This window comes from Panthera leo, chromosome A1, assembly GCF_018350215.1.
Source record: "Panthera leo isolate Ple1 chromosome A1, P.leo_Ple1_pat1.1, whole genome shotgun sequence".
Classification (NCBI taxonomy): domain Eukaryota; kingdom Metazoa; phylum Chordata; class Mammalia; order Carnivora; family Felidae; genus Panthera; species Panthera leo.
In genome coordinates, this window is record NC_056679.1 from 35,527,963 (window position 1) to 35,548,635 (window position 20,673).

At 38.0% G+C, this 20,673-nt stretch overlaps 1 protein-coding gene and 1 long non-coding RNA gene across 3 annotated transcripts in view; one reads left to right on the forward strand and one right to left on the reverse strand.

Annotated features, from left to right (window-relative positions):
- The window catches only part of LOC122213315, a 219,382-nt gene extending 210,212 nt beyond the window's left edge, over positions 1 to 9,170 (forward strand). For both annotated transcript variants that reach the window (XR_006199479.1, XR_006199482.1), the window contains 3 exons: positions 4,268 to 4,442; positions 4,703 to 4,913; positions 9,008 to 9,170. This is a non-coding gene — a long non-coding RNA (uncharacterized LOC122213315). The remainder of the gene's footprint in view (positions 1 to 4,267; positions 4,443 to 4,702; positions 4,914 to 9,007) is intronic.
- DIAPH3 (diaphanous related formin 3) overlaps positions 1 to 20,673 on the reverse strand; it is a 504,750-nt gene that overhangs the window by 23,738 nt on the left and 460,339 nt on the right. The window lies entirely within an intron of this gene.

The following is a 20,673-nucleotide window of genomic DNA, read 5'->3' on the forward strand; positions in this document are numbered from 1 at the left end:
TATAATTTGTTAAGTCACAAAATGCTCATGTAAAAGATAGTGCTCAATTGCTTACTTCTTTATTTTCACTAAAAATTACATTTTTTAGTGTTAGAAATACCAATACATGTAATTAAAGCTGCTAGAAATAATAAGGGAAACCTCTCCATATGTAAGAAAAGTAGGATATGTGTTTTTGGTAAAAGAAGGTATGAGAGATGGAGATGTATTTTTATTAAGGAAAAATGAAGTAATTTTGTCTTCAAGTTAAAACTGGTTATTTCAGAATAAGAGTAAAAAAACTGGACAAAATTGTAGAAGGTTTGAATTTTGGGAAAATGCAACCTTGGGAAAGGAATTTTATGGTAGTCAAGCTGGTTAAGATCAGAATAATTTAATTTAAATTTAAAAAGATGAGTTTTAATATCATTGGTACAAAATTACAATTGGTTTTTCCTCTGTTACAAGGACAAAGTTTTCCTGGACTTTAGGTCTGCTTTTGGTAACAGATAGTGAAAGTTTCTTTACCTTTTAAATAATCTGTACTGGAAGCAAAGACTTTGTGTCTTAAGAAAATAATTAACTGTGCATCATGTTAAACTTTATCTTTGGGTCTTTGATTATTTAAGAAAAACTGAGCCTTATCGGGCTGTTGGGTAGCTCAGCTGGTTAAGCGGCCAACTTTGCCTCAGGTCATGATCTCCTTGCAGTCTGGGTTCTAACCCCCTGTGCTGGGCTCTGTGCTGACAGCTCAGAGCCTGGAGCCTGCTTTAGATTCTGTCTTCCTTTATCTCTGCCCACCCCCCACCCCACTCATTCTCTCTCTCTCTCTCAAAAATAAATGAACTTTAAAAAAATTTTTTTAAAAAAAGAAAAACCCAGCCTTCTAAATTCCTAAAGTTTTCTAAGTTCCTGTGTCCTGCTATGATATTATAATTCCAGTTATCATTTTAAAATGTGTCACAGAAATAACCAAATTCCTTGTCAATTTCATTATAATCAACTCTCATCACATCTTTAACAATAGGAATTTTTAAAGTATTTTGGCATTTGCAGATAGTTATTGTTTTACTCAGATGCTTTTCAAAAAGTGCTCTTGCAAAAGTGCATTGTATTTCAAGGAGACTCATTTAAAGCATTTTGACAAGTACAGGTTTCTGATAACTTTCAGATCATAAGAATTGAGCTGGATAAGAACTTCTAGAACTACTAGAAAAACAAGATTCAAGCAGAACAAGTAATTAATACACAAGACTGAATGAACTCAGAAGGATGATCATAATTTTTAATTTATTATTTTTAAAGCTTATTTATTTTGAGAGGGAGAGTGAGAACAGGGAAGAGGCAAAGAGAGGAAGAGAAAGAGGATCCCAAGCAGGCTCTGCACTGTCCGTTCAGAGTCTGATGCAGAGGGCTCAAACTCAGGAACCATGAGAACATGACCTGAGCTAGAGTTGGATGCTTGGCTGACTGAGCCACCCAGGTGCCCCTCTTTTTTTTTTTTTTTTTTTTTTAATTTAATTTTGAGAGAGAGTGAGTGCATACGTAGGGGAGGGGCAGAGAGAGGGGGAGAGAAAATCTGAGGGGCTTGAACCCATGAACTGTGATATCATGACCTGAGCTGAAGTTGGATGCTTAACCGACTGAGCCACCCAGGTGACCCAAATGATTATAATTCTTTATAAGGTTTTATTTGAAACATTGCTGGTTCTTTTATGTTTTGCTTTTTCAAATTTAAGGAAACTTTTTCTTAAGTGATCTATGACTTCTAGCAATTTATTAAAGTGTACCTTTCTGAATGAAGATTGAACATTTACTTTTTCTCTGATTCCTCCAGAATTTGAAAACTCTTGAATATTCTTTTCATGGCAATATAACTGGTTATTTGCATAAATTCAATAACAATCTGTTCTGTTCATAACACAACACCACTGAAAACTGGCTAAATCAAATACGGAATGCCATATTTAAGAGACATGTGTATAGACTCAGATATGACCAGACAGCTTTAAGGAAAAGCCAGGAAGGATCGACCTGGTATCTACTATTAGGGTTCCTGGCAGTCTTACCAGGTAAATAAGGATGGTCACTGCCTGGCAGTCCCACGGACCTCAGGATATTTTCAGGGACCTTGAGAAGAGACAAATTCACTCAAACCATAGATTTTGCAGGTAAAATCTAATAGCTTTTAAGAGGTCAATCTGAGATTGCTTATGAAATGTTCCACCAAAGCAGTCTTAAAAAGAGCTTAGATGACCAATCATTATTCTTGCTCCACTTAAGAAAATAATCAGGCCAAGTCTAATGCAAATAAATCAGCTTTACTCTGATTATTTTTGGTTAAAAAAAAAATGGGGCTAATTGTAGAGAGAAAAATTATGTTTATACCTTTGTAGATATTCGATTCTAATCCTTTTATCTTTGCAGTTTTGTTATGTACCTGTAAACTAGCCTAGATCCCAAATTCTTCTAGTTTCCTCAAATATCTGGCTGTGACTCCAAACTAATGTTTCCGATTTTCTCCCATCCTTTTCATTTGTAATAATTAAGAACAAAGACTGTCCTTGAATCTCATTGGAAGGGATTATAACAGGTCCTCCTCACTACCTAGGTGGCAGCCAAACTTCAGGCACTTGAACTTTAGAGACACGTCTCACAGCCAAAGGTGGCTCCACATGACGTGTGGTTCTGTGCAGATTCTGGAGGCCTCTGAATCAAACTGATGATGAAGAACAGTAGCTCACATGGAGGTAGACGGCTTCCACCAAACAATACTTCCTACTGTAAACATAAAACACTGTCCTCTTTTCTTTCTTGCCCTTGCTCTGGCAATAGCCTTGAAAGACAACACCATCGCCCACATCTTCCTTGGCCATTGCTAAGGAGTAACTTTTCAGACTGCTAGATTTGTCCTCAAATACTCCAATTAGTCTATGATGCTAAAATACCTGAACAATGCGCCACCTTAGCAGAAATAGTTTGTGCTCCAACAGAATGTACATTTGACTGTTGTGGTTATCATTCTCCTTGGGCCTATGACTTCCTAGACAGCTGACACAAACTGGGCAATGTCTCCTCTTAGGTTACTGAACTGTGCTCTTAACTGTTCACAGAGTGAGACACCTCATTGCTCAACTCCCCTGAATTTACACTGTCAAGTTAGAAAGATCTACCAGGAGGAGTTCAAATTCAGAAATTTGCTTCTTTTGGCAGGCCCCCTACTTCCCTGGTTAGGAGTGAATTCAAATGAGGCTATGATCTGGAACTTCTCCTTAATTCTTGAGAAGTATTGCAGAATCTCCTGCTAAAGCAATAGAGTTCTAGACTCTGGTCAAAGTTGATCCTGATTATGGGATAGCCCTCGATTATCTCCGAAGAAGGAGGTATCTATGCTGGGGCCACCACTTGCTGCACCTTGATTAACACCTCCGGGGAAGTTGAAACTCAGTTACATAAGATCACTGAGAAACCCACTTGGCTTAAAAAGGTGACTCCCTCAGTCGATTCTTTCTTAGATTCATTTGATTTTTATTGGTTTGGGTCTTGGGGACCATGTCTCCTATGGACACTCCAAACACTGGGAATTATTCTACTTAAAATAATCACTGTAATTTCCCTGGAGTGCTCTATTCTCTCAAAAGCTTTCAGCGTATGTTCCCAGCCGCTACCCACCAAGCAAATGATCTACCTAAGACTGGAATGTAAGAAAAGGAACAAATGACCAACTTAAAAATTGTGAATCTGAAGTAATGGTCTGTGACTATCACAGAGATTAAGCGAAATCCATCATGACCTGTGAATACCACACAGAAGATCATCAAAAGCCGCAAGAACTACAGAGAGGTAGATGAGAGTGGTACTGATGCCTTAAATTTTGATTGCATTGATATGGGGCTGTGGAGCACAACAGTCAAGAAAGAATTTTTGAGATGTTTTACGGTGCTTGTGTTGTATCACAGGGACAGGACTTTGCAGGCAGAAAGAGCTGCACTTGTGCTGTGAGGAGTGACTGATACATATTTTTAAGTTTGGGGGAGGTAGAGATAACAGAAGTCTCTAAAGGGATTTCTGTATGTTAAAGAAGACTTGTGGGATCCTGAAGGTCTGGCTATTGCCAAGATAAAGTTACTTTTAATCTCTGGCAAAGCATTAACATTAACGCTTGAGTCCCTTGAGCAACGTCACGCTCGGTGTGTCTCAGGTATTTATCAGTGGGCTGCAAGTTATAAGGAAATTTAATTTTATCTACATTTCTCATACCTTTGTTTTCCTCATCAATATCTCTCAGTGAAGCTGAAAGTCTAATCAAAAGGGAAGAACTGTTTAAAAAGGAAACAACAGGTCCAAAATGGAGTCACTTATGCTGAGTCCCATGCCAGCAAATCAAAACTTACTATCTAGCCTCGCTCGGGAATGTTACCTCCAACCACTCAATCTGGAATGACCTGATCAGCACTAATGAGGTAATCATTTCAACAGACCCCTCCCGTTCCCTTTCAAAAGAAGGTGACCTTCCCTGAAACAACACACTGGTTCCTTGTCTCTCCCCTTTTCTGCCTAGAAGTCTTCTGTTTTGTATGGCTCCTCAAACCTCCTTTCTCTGTGCTAGATGGGAGGCTGCCTGATTCATAAACTGATGAATAAAGCCAGTTTCATCTTCAAATTTACTTAGTTGAATTGTTTAACATAATTTAACTAGAACGTTTTTGTTTTTTCTTTTCAGAAACTTATCACACATATATACTTCTTTTCAGTCTTGTTTGTTAGCATTGCCCTTTAAATAAAAATTCAAAACAGCACTTCCAGTTCGCAATTTCCTATCCTGGGCCTTCCTGAGTACTCATAAGGCTGGATGGAACTGAAAATGCTGCAGGATCCTGAGCACAGAGCATCCAGGATAAGTCCAGACTTTTTTTTTTTTTCTACAGTGAATGGTAATGTAAACCTTTCCATTTACTTGCTTATCTGACATGCGATGTTTGTAACATATTACTTGAGTTGAATGTCCCTCTCTATATTTGCTTTCCTTTGTCCACATTCTACTCAGTTCTTAACAAATTTTAATTTGGCTTTTAACCTATATCTATTGAAACCTAAGAGCCTCAAAATTCCTAAACTCAATGGAATTTCTTCATGCGTCATTTTTTGTTACATTCGCAACACTTCAGAATATGTATAATAAAGAATTTGTTTGCTTTTATCTGGGTTCCTGGGAGGTAGCCTCTAAACCCTTGGAATTTCCAGAGTGATAAGAGTGTTTTTGTTATTCATGGTAGATCCCTAATATGGTTTATGGTAATTGTGATTCAGGATGAGGGGTGGCTACCTCCAAAAGACCAACCATGTGATTAGAATGTTGGGGTTTTTTTTTTTTTTTTTTAATTTTTTTTTTCAACATTTTTTATTTATTTTTGGGACAGAGAGAGACAGAGCATGAACGGGGGAGGGGCAGAGAGAGAGGGAGACACAGAATCGGAAACAGGCTCCAGGCTCCGAGCCATCAGCCCAGAGCCTGACGCGGGGCTCGAACTCACGGACCGTGAGATCGTGACCCGGCTGAAGTCGGACGCTTAACCGACTGCGCCACCCAGGCGCCCCAGAATGTTGGGGTTTTGAATCAAGCAATGTAAGCCTGATCTTCAAGGAGGGGAGAAGGGTAGAGACTGAGTTCAATCACGTGGCCAATGATTCAGTCAATCATGCCTAAGTAATGAAGCCTTAATACAAAGACTAGACACTGAGACTGAGCCTTCTTGGTTGGCAATATGATGCATACTGATGTGCTGAGGGGAGATAATATGCCTGAGGACAATAGAAGCTTCATGTTTGGGACCCTCCTAGAACTCACTCCATGTGTTCTCTTTCTTTGGCTGGTGCTGACTGTGTCCTTTCACTATAATAAAGCTGTAAAAGTAATCTGAGTAGTATGCTGAGCTGAATAGTAAGCTGCCGAATTCTAAGACTCATTGTAATAAATTATTGAACCCAGAGAGGGTAGTGAAAACCAGTGAATTTATAGCCAGCTGGTCAGAAGTGAAGGTGGCCTGGAGACCCCCAAACTTACAGCTGGTGTCTTAAGTGAGGGCAGTTTTTCAGAGGACTGTGACCTATAAAGCTTGATGGGTAGTTGGTGTCACAAATCATTATAGGATGTTATTTATAACTTTTAATGCTATACAATCAATAATATCAATATCATTATGTTACCTTGATACATGGGTAGTTGCAGTTCACTGTCCCCATACTTCACTCATTGGTTCCTGTAACACCTCTGTGAGAGGGGTGATATGAGTCTATTTACCTTGTCTTACATAAAGTTGAAGAAGCAGACATAAGTTTCAGGCAGAGTCGGAGACAAAACTCAAGTCCTCAGACTGCTGGTTAGCATGTTCTCTCACGGTAATGCCCTTTACCATGCTTACTCTCCCACACTTTGAGGATTCATTTTTAATCTTCTTTGGTAACTTCTTCTACCTTCTACCCCCCACCCCCAAACACAATTCTACCTCTTAGCCATTTCTCATGGTTAGATGTTTGGTCCACTTTCCTGTCCATTCTACATTCTCTTCACCAAGATGTTGCAGCTCCAGCCATCTCTGCTAGGAAGACAACTCCCACGTCTGCATCTGCAACCCTCTAGGCAAAGCCTCAATCCTGTGTTCCTCTTAGGCCCCTGAAGCATTTCTGCCTTAAATGCCCTATCATTACCTCAAACAACACATTTTCAAACCAAACTCATGTCCAAAGCAGCTTCCTCTTCATACTAAAATCATACTAAAATCATACTAAAGTCATACTAGAATCAACCATAGTATCTGTTTACCAGTTCTGCTATTTGTTCCATAGTACCCATGCTACTCTGCACTTGTGGTCAGTTTGAGGCTACTTAGCAGCTCTTAAGTAAATATTTCTCAAGTATGCAATTGCCTGTCAGGTAATACCAGATAGTAAATAATTTGATCAGTTGATCTGGTGTTTCATAAGGAAGAGGGTGGAGAAATATTACAGGGATATGGTTTGACGTTATAGTTATTGAACATGTACTATATATCTGATAAGCCCTTTACATGTTATTTAAAAATTTTTGCAACAACTCTAAAAGATAGGTAGATATTAACCACCCAGTTTTAATAAATGAGGAAACCGAGGTTTTGAGAAGTCCATAAACTGCTAAGGCCACAGAGACTTTGCTACTTACCTCTGGCAAACTCAGTCCAAATCTTAAACCCCTAAGGCTCTGGGGCATGTGATTAGACTATGGAAAACAGACCTATAGTGAAATAAAGAGCACTTCACTAAGATGAGGGGTTGAGGAAAGGCTGATTTCCAGCGCTAATAACTTGGAAGCTATCTTGGAAAACAACCAGCTAAATAAATACTACGGGACCTAAATTCCCGAAGCCATTTCTAAGACTACTTAAATACTTAGTATCTTATAGTGTGTTTTCTCAAGTATTTTCCTTTACTTTTTATCTTTCCTAATTCAACATTTTTAGATATTTCCATTATACAGATATTCCTTCTGAACAAGTAACTTATACTATTTTGACTCCATTTCACTTTGATTCAGAGTCATATAATCTCAGGATTTGAAAGACCCTGAGTTACTTGGTAGAGCCATCTATCCAGTGCTTACATTCAATTTATTCAGCATCCTGTCAAGCAGTCGTCTTGTTTAAGTTTGAAGACCTCCAGTCATGTCCTCACAAGACAATAAATTCCTCTTTTGGACAGCTCTAATAATTAAATGTTTTACCTTATGTTTATCTAATGCTTGTTTCCCTGAGATCTTCATCACTGGCCCTACTGATTTTTTCCCTTAGAGATGTAGTAAGTGAGTCCAATTCCTCCTCTACCCACCCGCCCTTCCACTATCTAAAGACAGATATCATATACCCCAGCCTCTCTGCCAAGCCTAATAGCCACAAGTTCAACTGTTCTTCCAGAGATCATGAGTTGAAGCTATGACTGTGTCACTGTATTAGTTAATTCAATAAGTCTTTAGCCACCATGCTATGTGATGCATCCTTGAAACACTTAGGATTCTGTCATTTCTATTATAAACATACAAAATCATATTCATTTAATAGTTCAAAATTCTGAAAACAAAACAAAATCCCCAAACCAAACACAACTACCATACCCAGTACTATAAAATAATATAATTCTATGCTCCACAGAATCATTTTGAAAACAGATTTAAAAAAATTTCAATGTAGACTTGATAACTGGAGTTGGCTGTCAGTATGTACCTAACAAAAGTCTGCTTAAAACAATCTGGTTTTATTCACTGGAGAATTCCATACTGAGAAACATTTGTGTTGAAGACCATTTTAAACTTAAATAATTTTATGTATGATTGTATACATAGATACGTTCTTTTACTTCTCCCTGGCCTGTCATTAAATGCATATTAGCATATCTAAAAGATAGTAATATGTTCAAAGAATAAGAAAAACAAACTCACATCCATGCAAGTCTGACCTAACTTGCTAAAACATAAGCTCCATGAAGGCAAGGATCTTTGTTTCATTCGCTGGTATATTCTAAGTACTTAGAACAATGTTTTGCTTATGAGTGTTTAAAACATTATTTCATGACTGAACCTAAGCATAGCATAATTTCATGATAATAAATAATATAATAAAATCATATCCAGTTTCACTTAATGTTTTATATTAGTCCTTTCCAAAGAAAACACTTTGGAATAATACCACCTGAATAACAAACTGGGGGCATATCATTTTTGTGCTTTCTGGCCGTTTGAGAATCTAGCATTGAGTCCAATAGAAATAGAACATGAGAGTCACACAAGTGGACTACATATGCAATTTAACATTTTCTAGAAGTTACACTAAATAGTGGGAAATAATCACCTGCAACTTAACATTTTCTAGAAGTTACATTAAATGGCGGGAAATACATTAATAATGTATTTTACTTAACCAAATGTCAAATATTATCATTTCAACAAGTAAGCAAATTTAAAATATATTAATGGAATCCTTGGCGTTTTTTCTTTTTTTAGGTACTGAGTCTTCAAAATCAAATATGTATTTTATACTTACAACACATCTCAATTCAGATTCGTCACATTTCAAGAGCTCAAGAGCCACATAAGGCTATTGGGTTACTACTATATTGGACAAGACAAGTCAAGAACCTGGATTTTCTACCAATGCTATTATCTGTAACAATTTTTAGTCAGATCTTTATAGAAGATTTCTATGACTTTATCTCAAATTGGATTTTCTACTATTTGAAAGCTGAAAATTATTATTAAAAATGGTGTAGGAATTATGGCAAAAATAAAGCTTTTTAAACTCTAGTCAAAACTTAAAGTTCAAATTGGAATAATCCATACCCTAATGGAAATTAACATGTTCATGTCTCCATATTTACTAAAAATACTCACATAAATTATTTACAAGTCACCGTATAAAGATGTGCATGTAGTTCACTTGCTAGAAGAAAAGTTACAAAAAAAAAAAAAATTCAAAATCGTAAGCTGCACCCTGTATAGACTAGCAAACTTGGCTTTGTTCTGTGGTCACAGATTGTGCACTAATTGTGGTTATCAGATAAAGAGTGCCATTTGAATTACATAAGGAAATAAACTGCAGATATAAATAGATTCCTAATGTTGATGAAAAAAACCCACAAAATATATAATCTATTAAGATTAGGTCAATGAATAAAAGATAGCCTATTTTTGAAATCTGTTATTAAAGAAAGAAAATGCTTTCCAACATCATTTTGTAGCTACATGAAAAACAAGCAAAAGAATTCAACGTTCCAAAATTTAGCACTTCATTGTGATTTTGTTTTATATAAAGAAGGAACAGTTATGCATTTCTAGGTAATCTGGATTTATGTAACTGCTGCAAATGGTAGAGTAGAAAATGGCTAGACATGTAGAATACAATCATGAAAGTTGAATGCTAATAATGGCAATGCTTCTCATTGCTATTGCCCATGTTCTGATGTGTTTATCCAGCCATCTAACCATAGGGAGACCAGGTTACCATTCAGACTCCTCTACTTTGCATAGTCCTGTATACATTTTAGTAAATCAGTGAAAATTAGAAGGATCTAACTTATTAAATGTGACTTTCCTTTCCAAAATGAGACTGACCTTTATTTCTTGCCATTCTTCTATTCAAATTGGAACAGAGCCTGTACTGGGGCCGAGGTGCACAGAATTGCCACTCAGAAACTGGTAGACTGGCCTTTTTTTGATAGTTCTATTCATAGCCCAGCAGCATTATCTTGTACTGGATTGATGGTACTAAGATTCGTTATGAAATCTGACACTACCTCTAAGATTTTGGTTTCATGTATTTCTAGAAAATGAGTAAAAAAAGAAATCTGGCATGAGTCATAGGCAATACCTTAAAGAAAGGAGCTCAGGCTGGTACACTACTGCCTCCTACTGTCAGTTTGAGGAAAATGAGGGCCTCAGAGATCTTTACTCAGCCTTATTCCATTTTCAGATTTACACATCACTGGCCTTCTTGCTCCACAGTACAATTTTGCATACTATGCCCTTGGACCAGTAACCTGGGAATATATGTTGATGTTTTGTTTTTGAATTCCTCCGAATTCTTTCTCTGCTTAGATACTAGATCTGTGACAAAATCCAGCAAACACCCCGAGTGTGGATTTTATTTAAATTAAAAAAAAAAAATCTTAAAGGTAACTCACAAAATAATATTTTTAAAAATCTGGTTCACATTTTTTTCCTTAAGTTTTTAATTTTTCTCTTCCTCCTTTTTTTTTTTTTTTTTTTTTTTTTTTTTTTTTTTTTTTATAAAGCCTTACCACATAGATATCTGTTTGGAAAAGGGAAGAGAAAAAAAATCTATATTATTTTAAAGTCTTTTAACAGCTTTCTCTAAAGAAAAAAATATTAACAGTTATGAGTTAATATAGTAGGAGGTATAACAATTCATTAAATCAGGAAAATGTTTAAAAGCTTTGTTATGTATCTAAAACATAGAAGGAGTACATGACCAATTAGGGTAAATATAGACTACTCAGTTCTAGAACTAGCATATTTGGATCAATGATTTGGGTGCTGGTTATAGAGTCTCTTGTGCTCAGACTGAAATTTGACTTCTGAGGGCTTCGGCTGAGTCAAAGAACATCGATCTGTGTTTTAAAGGTGAGATTTTTGATGGGCAAAATAAGTCAGGCAAAGAGGACCTTTCTTAGAAGCTGCTCCCTTTTAATGAGGAAACAGGGAAAAGGAATAGGTCGATGTCACTTCAGTTATTTTCTTGCAAATAAAACACCAAGTTTAGTTCCTAAGAAACCCCAGACTACCCTGAGATCTTTGAAAAATTGGTTTCTGTAAACAACTCATTTTGAATGCAGCATGGCTGGGCCTGTGCGCTTCCTAAGACCCTCTGGACACAGTCAGATCTGACCACACAATTCCCTCTTTCCATTTACTGCTATAGATTCCTGCCTCAGGCTTCTCTCGCCAGCAGGGACTGTTTCCTCAAAGACCTGCTTCTGTTCCTCTTCCCGGGGCTTTGGAGCACCGCCTGTCTCTATGGCAACATGAAACACAAAGCACTGGAAATGTACCATACAGCAGGCAGAAAAGAAAGAAATTAGAGTGCAGTACTCTTGGTAAGCTCAAGAAGGTGCTGACTGCAGGAAAATGGACAGAGGACAAGATGTAGCAATTGTTAGTAGTTCCATTTCTCATATATTCTCTTTAAAGAGCTACAAGTGTCAGCATAGAAGAAGCCTTAAAATATATGGAACTTTATAATCCACATAGTGTCTGAAATAAAAAAAATATTGGAGATCCACATTAGCTATAAACGTGTAGTAATTTATGGTTCATTCAGCTATTGAGATAAAAGTTCTTGGTTAATTGAGATATAAAGTATAAAAAGAAAAAAATTAAATCAAATATTCCAATATGGTGTATGTCAAACACACAGGAAAATATATTACTATCACATGGCAGAATGCTTTTTTTTAATTCTTCAACCTCAATATAAATTTTTTTTAAGTCTTTTTCAATTCAGGGCATCATATTAAATGTAGAATCTACGTCCATTTAGCTCAGTGGTTCAGGATAATCAGAGTTTAATTCCAATCTGTTCCCTGGTCACAAATAGCATCCTTAACTCGTGACGGAGTACATGACGAATGGCAAGCCGGTTCAATTTGAATCTGAAAATATTTATAAAAACCCACACATCTACACATTATGAAAGACATTACTTATACAGGCATTGAATAAAAATATACATAGCTGGTCTGTTGATATTTTAAAAATATTTCAGGCAAGCCAATAAAATAATGCTGAATGTTGATGCTGGAAGCTTGCTTTGAACCTCGGAATTTCAACTCAAAGTACTGTAGAGATTACTTGGTTATTGGGTCTTGGGGCAGGAGCTGCTGATACATTTTTAGCACCCAAACTCGCAGATGGACAAACTTGGTTCTGAACACTGTTCTTTGAGTCATTACCTCAACAATTAGACTAGCATAACTTCAGGGAAGGTAGTAGTATGCTCACTTGTAGAACTCAATCATTAGAATCTGAGAAGGCTAAGAGCTCAATCATTAGAATCTTAGAATCTTCCCACAGCCTTAGTTATTTATTTTTAAAACCCGATCAACTGAGATGCATGTACAAGCTACAGCCACTAGAGGTCAGACGGTTATACCTGTCACCAATCTAAATTCAAGTGGGCACTGTAGTACCTTTTAGTGACTTAAAAATATGGAACATAATACATTCTTTTATTACAGTGCAATATCAATAAGTTTGCTAATTCATCTTATTTCTAAAGGTCCTAGGTTTTGCAATACCTTTCTATACTGGTTCTTATTTAATTGGAAGAGGAAAGAATCCCATGATCTGAGAAGGCCCCTTCTGGAGTAGAAATAGAAGCAATGTGTTCTGCAGTTTCACCATTTGGTCACCCCAACATTCATGGGAATTCCAACATGAATCATTGTATTTCTCTAATGTACTACCTCGTACCTATTTTCTCCAGGAATATACAAGTCCTATGATCTTATATGTTTATGGCCTTACTTAACAGAGTAAAGATTTACTTATAATTCTGTCCAGTAAGTTTACTATGTGACAAACTAAAAATACTTTGTTACAAAAATAACAAAATTTTCAGTACAATCCACAAAGAGGTGGAACTCAAATTCAGTTCTAACAAATATAATTCACTTTTTGCCCATCTTATTAAGAAAATAATTGTTTGCAAGTCTTTTATCCCCTGATTTCAGGCTGCATTTTACAAAAGACTAATAATAAAAGCAATATGAATGTGTCCGAGCATTTACTAAACACCCCACCTGCAGGAGATGCTTTATAAGAACCGCCATACAGCCTAGTGAAAGATGATTTTTTTTCTCTCCATTTCACAGATGAGGAAGAGAAGCTTTGAGGGATTAAGAAACTGGCTACAACGCAGGAGGCAGATTGGGGCAGAGCTCAGAGTCAAGCCCAAAATCTCCCGTTTCAGCTCCAGACTTCAAACTATAGCTGCTGTATTTAACTTTTGAATTAAAAAAAAAAAAAAAAAATGTTTGTTTATTTTTGAGACATGGAGCACGAACAGGGAGGGGCAGACAGAGAGGGAGACACAGAATCTTAAGCAGGCTCCAGGTCCTGAGCTGTCAGCCCAGAGCCCGATGTGGGGCTGGAACTCAAGAACCACGAGATCATGACCTGAGCCAAAGTTGGACACTCAACCGACTGAGCCACCCAGGTGCCCCTGTTACAGTTAACTTTTGAAAAAGAAACTATAAATGCTGAAGAAGCAGCAAATAGTATTCCTATATTAGCACAAGGAACCAAAGGTAACTTATGAGACACTTCATTTTTACCAATATTGTTTGTGACTAATGCCTTAAAAATCTGTTGAGCTCTCTAGTTAAATAGACCAGGAATATTTTTTCCAGGGCTTTTGTGTGTATGGTATAAAGGACTGCCTATGTTTACAGCTGCAACTAGTTATTCACAAGGAAGCAAAATGTAAGACCCAGATTCACCAGTACATTAGAAAATACTCACAGCTAGTTATTTTGACATTATTACGTGTTAAAAAAAAACAAAAACAAAAAACACTGTACCTTTTAATACTAAACCGATTTGTGCCAAATAGAGTCCAGAGTTATATAATTATTTTCTAAACACAATTTAAAAAATGAACTAACAACAAATGCCTCAATCTATCTGAAATGTTAAAGTTTTAGCATCTAGTTTCCTCTCACTAGGAATCTGTGCTTGAGGAAACCACCATTCTTTTAGGAAACAGTGCAATTCCTAAAACTAAGACACACATTTTTTTAACTTCTTTTAGCCGTGCTTAAGGCAGTGAACTTTTCTGTAATACTACCCCCTCTCTATTCCTCTGTCCTAACCATTGTCTATAATAACCTGTGATCCCTCAAGTCTCACCAAATGCTACCTCCTGATTCAAAAAGGTTGTTGATGTCACTTTCCAAAGAACATCCGCTATACTTCTCTCCTATACTGTATATCCTGGTCTGCTTGGTGTTACAGTTTTCTGTGGCCCTTGCCACGTGTGAGAGCCCAGCGATAAGATCACAAACTACTTGGAGAAGGGTCTCTGTTCTTTTCCTCCCTTGTGGTGTTAAAAGTGCTTCACATGCACATGGGGGGGCATTTCATCATAAGATTCTACATGCCAGGGGGCACAGGCCACGTTTCACATTTCTTTGGCACACTGCCAAAGAGGATACAAGAGGAACAGCACGCAGCCGTCATTCCTTAAGTGGAAAAATGCTGAGCGTGTACAGGAGGCCATGTTGTGTGTCAGGGGTATAGCAAAGAATGGGCAGTCATGGTTCCTGCCTACAGGAGACCTACAATCTAATCACATGGATGTATTGATATCCACAAAGACACTGGCTCATTACCTTTCTTAGATAACAAGGAGAAATGGCAAGAATTGCTCCAAGTGTTTGAAATACTCAATTATGCCTTTTTAAAAATGCGTTACTGAACCTGCTTTCTGTTATGGCTTTTGGCAAAATTAGGATCCATGCCTCGTCAGTACAAAACATGAACATGCAGTGAGTCCTATGGGTGTGTTTGATTGCAAAAGAAAATGCTTAGGGCCTGGAGGGGGTATCATTTGTAGCAGTGGATGGTGAATGAAGGGAACACAAGCAACGTGGGGGTAACAGGGCCTCGTCCGAGAAAGTCTAAGGAGAACTAGTGAACTCGGCAGTTTGGGGCACTGAGAGACAAGAGACAGGGAGAGGGAAAAGGAGGCTATGTAGAGGGGTAGGCATGGAGTCGATCAAGTCAGGTCCAGTTTCTGAAAGGCGAACTGGACAGGATTTAAAGAACATACGAAGCAGGAAGTGCACTTGTAATCAGAAATTCAGAGTTTGAGACGTTTTTGCACCAGATGCGGTTGATGGTGGTCGTTCCCCCGGCACGGTTCTTTCAGTGCAGCCGGCCTGTTACTGCCCTTGTTGTTATACCACAGTAAATGCAGGAGAATGATCTGCCTTCATCATTGTATCTGGGCCTCTCAAGAGACTAGTGTTCTGGTCTTCCCTTCTCTCCAGTCTGAAACAAGGTCAAAGTGCTTCGGTGCAGGAAGTCACTTCCAGGAAGCCCTCACCTCCAGCTACCATTGTCCACTCTCATGGCACCCCGTTCTTTGCCTTCACCACACTTTCCATTGGTCTCTTTTACTACATTTTATACAAGAAACCTTTCATGGGGTCTTTATCTGAATGGCGGTGAAAATAGTACCATTAATGGTGCCTCTCTGGCTTCAGACAGGACAACAGGCTTTAATACCATTTCCCCGGTTAGTTCCCACACACTCTGTGAATTTGTTGTTAATATCCCACTTATACAGGGAAAAAAATCAAGGCCAAGACGTCTGCTACTCTGTGTCACACCATGATGCCATTTCTGGTTTTGCTGCTGTGGCTCTCTTCCGGGTCTCCTTGCAGAGAGCTGGGATGATCTCCTCAAGTACATTAAAGGCTCTTTAGTGGGAGGCAAGTTTCCCTGCTGTCTCTACAGACTTGATTTTAACTGAGCTTATTACTGCCAGGGAAAAACCTTTTCCTTTGTCAGGGTGTATGCTCATTGATTTGTTATTTGGATTTACATGAGAGAGAAACAAAAACAATATTCCCTGGTTCGTCTGGTTGGTTGCAAACTCAACATCTGTAGATCAGAGAGGGTGCTCTATTATGGGGTTAGTTTTTATTTATTTATTTATTAGTTAGTTTATTTTCAATGTTTATTTATTTTTGAGAGAGAGACAGAGTGTGAGTGGGGGAAAGGCAGAGAGAGAGAACACAGAATCTGAAGCAGACTCCAGGTCTGAGCTGTCAGCAGCAGAGTTCAACGTGGGGCTCGAAACCACAGACGGTGAGATCATGACCTGAGCCGAAGTTGGACACTTAACTGACTGAGCCACCCAGGCGCCCTGGGGTTAGTTTATATTTAAAAGGAAAAATTGTAAGAGTTTCTTCTTAGCTCTGTCATTCACTTTTTATACCCTGGAATGATTCTCTCAATCTCTGTAGACTTTAGCACCTTTGTTTACTGGAGCTGATGAAATAAAACAACTCTGCAAGTATTTTTACAACAAAAACCATATATGCAAGAGCTCTTTGATACATAGAGATCATCATATACCCCTAAGGCATTGTAGGTTGTCCTCTAATCACAAATCTTGAAAGTGGCTGTGTGCGGGCCTCTTTTCAATGGTTACAGCAGATGCATTAGTAACAGACACTCCTGAAGTCATAGAACTCTGGGTAAAAACAGAGCCATAGATGCTTTTGGAATAATTGGTCAAGTCATGTGTTTTGATGTTAAAAACAAATCATTTCTAATACTTTCAATGTAATCTGTCCATCAGCAAACTGGCTTATGCTTACCTGTAGTATCATTAAATTCATGGGAAAAGTAATAAATCCAGTGATGTATATTTATGTGTTAATTTGCTGGGGATAAAGTGGGTGGATATCCAAATTCCGAGTATATCCGAAGAGAATGGCATAGAGAGAGAATGCATTACGGCTCTTTGTCATTTAAAATAATCTGACAGCTTCCCCTTAAACCATGATAACAATAATACATTTAAAATCAAGTTTGAGGATTTGAGGGCATCTAGAGTTATTAAGAGGGAAATTATGAAAATCCTTCTTTTGGAGGGAGGGACGAAAAGGTGGGAAGGAGACTCTTGTGAGAGTCAGAGAAACATTTCCCATTTTCCTAAGATATTGGTGCTTTTCTAAGTGACTTCTACTCTCACGTTCAAATATCACTGAGGGAAACACACATGTGACTTTTTTTTTTTTTTTTTTTATGAATAACACATTGTGTTCATGAATAAATTGATTGGGGCACCTGGGTGGCTCAGTTGGTTAAGCATCCGACTCTTGCTTTCGGCTCAGATCCTGAATATGGGATCCAGCCCTGCATCGGGCTCTGTGTTGTCAGTGCGGAGCCTGCCTGGGAGTCTCTTTCTCTCCCTTTCTGCTTGTGCACTCTGTCTCTCTCCAAATAGATAATTTTTTTTTTTTTGAAAAAATAAAATGCAGAAACAGACTAAGAAGAACAATTGTACCTCTTGTTCTTGTAGCCTTGCCTTTTCCAAATGTCTTCCTGGTTCTCTTTGGCCATCAGATACAGGTCTCAGAGAAGCAGGTATGTGGACACATTAGCAGACATTTAGTCCTCTTATGAGGTGGTTATTGTTTATCTCCATTTATTGACAAAAAAAAAATGAGACCAGAAGTTAAATGGATAATTTCAGTGACAGAGCTAGGGAAAGGTGGATGCAGAATGAAGACTTAACAGCCTTTCTGTTTTACCTGGCACACTGCCATTGTCTCCTGGGTCACAAACTAGCTGTTTCACTGGAGGGAGTACTCTCTCTTGTAGAAGTGGTTGGCTAATATGAAGAGATGATGAACAGATATGGAAAAGCAGTAGAGTGGTTGTATGGGGAAAAATTCAGACATACACATATACACGCCTATGTACACACACACACACACACACACACACAGACACACACACATACACATACATACTGGACCTGCAGGAGAGCTAAGCAACTAAAAGCTCAAAGAGTTGGTAGTAACAGAGTCTGAGTAAGAAAAAATAAAGTTAATGTTGATCGTATCTCTTGCTTTTACGCGGAATCTATTTGTGGACTGTAGAGGCCACTTTTAGGCCACAGGCTCGAGTGATGGAAAACTTGAGCAAGGCAAAAGGGCCCACAGGTGGCCACATAGCTGAAATCAAACAGGCTCATTAGGCGACCCACCCGCAAATAGCCATAGGTCCTAACCGACCAATGGGCTACTTACAACCACAGTTAACAAACAAGGGAAAATTCCACACATTCCCATACTCTCTCACTCCACCTTATAATGACAGCACCCCACCCCCAACCCCGCCCCACCTCAAGGTGCAGTCTCTCCTTTCCTGTCCTGCCCATGGCTCCGTTGCAGTATATTCAAGAAGCTTCTCCTTTGTCTGCCTTGGGTGAATTCTTTTACCAGCCATGCAGCCAGCCCCAATCCAATAGGAAACCCCACAGGGAGTGACATAGTTATTTCAAAATTCCTGTTTCTTTCCATTTGGTTTTAACCTGACATAAACTAAACTTATACTCACAGTTAACATTTTAGTAGTTTGGAAACCCTCTGACTAAATATGCACTGTATGTGGCTTTTCCTCATTTTAAGCCTAGCTGCCTCAGTCATGAAATTACCACTTTTCTAAAATCTTCTTTCATTCTGAAGTTCTTCTTTGATTCTAGGAAGAAAATAAAATAATACTAAAAATAATGTGATAAATATTTGTGAGTAGAATTTCCTACAGGAGAAAGAAGTAGGTAAGCTGCAGAAAATGTGAAGGCTCAGCAATTTGTCCTTTCTTCTGAAACAAAGGGAAGAGACAGAATCCTAATTTCAGAAAATGCGATCCCTGAGCAGTTCTCAGCTGTAAATTTGCCAGTTACTGCTGGCCTGATTTAGTGCCTTAGGAGACATCATGTATACTTTAAAAAAAAATTTTAAACTATAAGAATGAAATCACAAAGGCTATCTATCCACATCAATGTTCCACTTGAAAAGGGAAAAAAAAAATCAACTCACAGGTGGTTACCAGGCAGGAGTACTCCTAGGTTCTAAAAGGATAAATAGGAAAATGATGAAGCACTTTGGGCTTTTCAGGAAAAAGGTACTGCTATTGAACAAATTCAAAGATCTCTCCCCATTGGGAAAATGTAAAAAATGTTTTCGCTGACAAATAGGGCATTTATTTTTAACATATTTATGTTTTTTTATACATTTGCTTTGTTGCCGCCAATGTAGTGTCTGATTTACTTTGGGCTACAGGTACAGAAAGTTTAGCAGAAGAATAGGAAGCCCTTTGCCTGGCCTGTGCCAGAGGTTTATCACAGTTTACACACCCGGGGTAAGCACATTCTAAAGCAGATCCTATCATCCCACATCCTCAGGCAAAACCATGTGCACCAAAGCGTTGCAGAAACAGCCTTCAGAAGTAGAACAGAGCAGTGGCACAACAATGAAAAACACCGCAAAGACCAGAACCTCTCATGATCTTTGACAAGTGATGGTATATAAAACTGTAACAACTTCAGAGCCAGGGAGGTGCTGGGGGTTCATGTAAAAGCACCATCCATTTCTCTTTGTCTGCTCCTAGTTGAGCTTCCCCATCAAGAGTGAGTCTAGACCAAGAGGCGATATTAAAAACAAAAGGTTAGAGATCATCATGGGACATTAATTATGCAAAAGAAGGCAAACTGAATTTAATCAGAAGCAGCAGACTCAGTGCAGGAAGAATTTTCTCTTTTTGACAGAAGCAGTTAGGAAAACATTTATGGTAATACCACAGCATCTGCTGATTACAGTCAAAGCTGCAGGACACCAACGCTAAATCACTGAGCCATCCTGACAGCTCCTGGGTACTCGAGTCACATCGACCGGCAATTTACAGTGAAATTCATCCAAGTCTAAAAATCAGCCAAGATGTTTAAGCCAGAGAGAAGTAACTTCGTATATATGAGGGATTATGGCTGTAAAGACTTTTGAACTAATACAAATATGTATCCTCTCTCTCTCTCTCTCTCTCTCTCTATATATATATATATATATAAAAGGATACATGAATTTTCAGATTAATGTGCTTTGTGATTAATCAGATTTTGATATTTATAGGCAGAAAGAATTTTATAAGGTTAAAAATATAGGAAGTAGAGTTTCAATTCTTGACCCCAAATCAGGGCAAAGTCTGACATTTCTTAGTGCTTTGAAATGATTTATCAAAAGGATTTAGAGAATAATTAATTTGAATATAATTTTTAATCAATCAGCTTGATTGCCAAGCAAATATGGGTTAAGTAAAAAGCTTAGAGAAGTAATAAACTATGAAGTGATATAACATTAAGGTGATTATTCTATGGGCCTCCTTTAGAGGACAGGCAGGACGACCAAATGCATTATTACCCATTTGAGAATTGCTGAAATGGTAATTAAAAGAATAATGACATTCTATAGATATTAATAACTAAAAATTTCATACTTAGGTGTTTCAGTGGGCTTTCTTGTGGTCAAAAACACATTGGTGTTTAAATTTGAATCTTTGAATGATACGAGAGCCCAGAG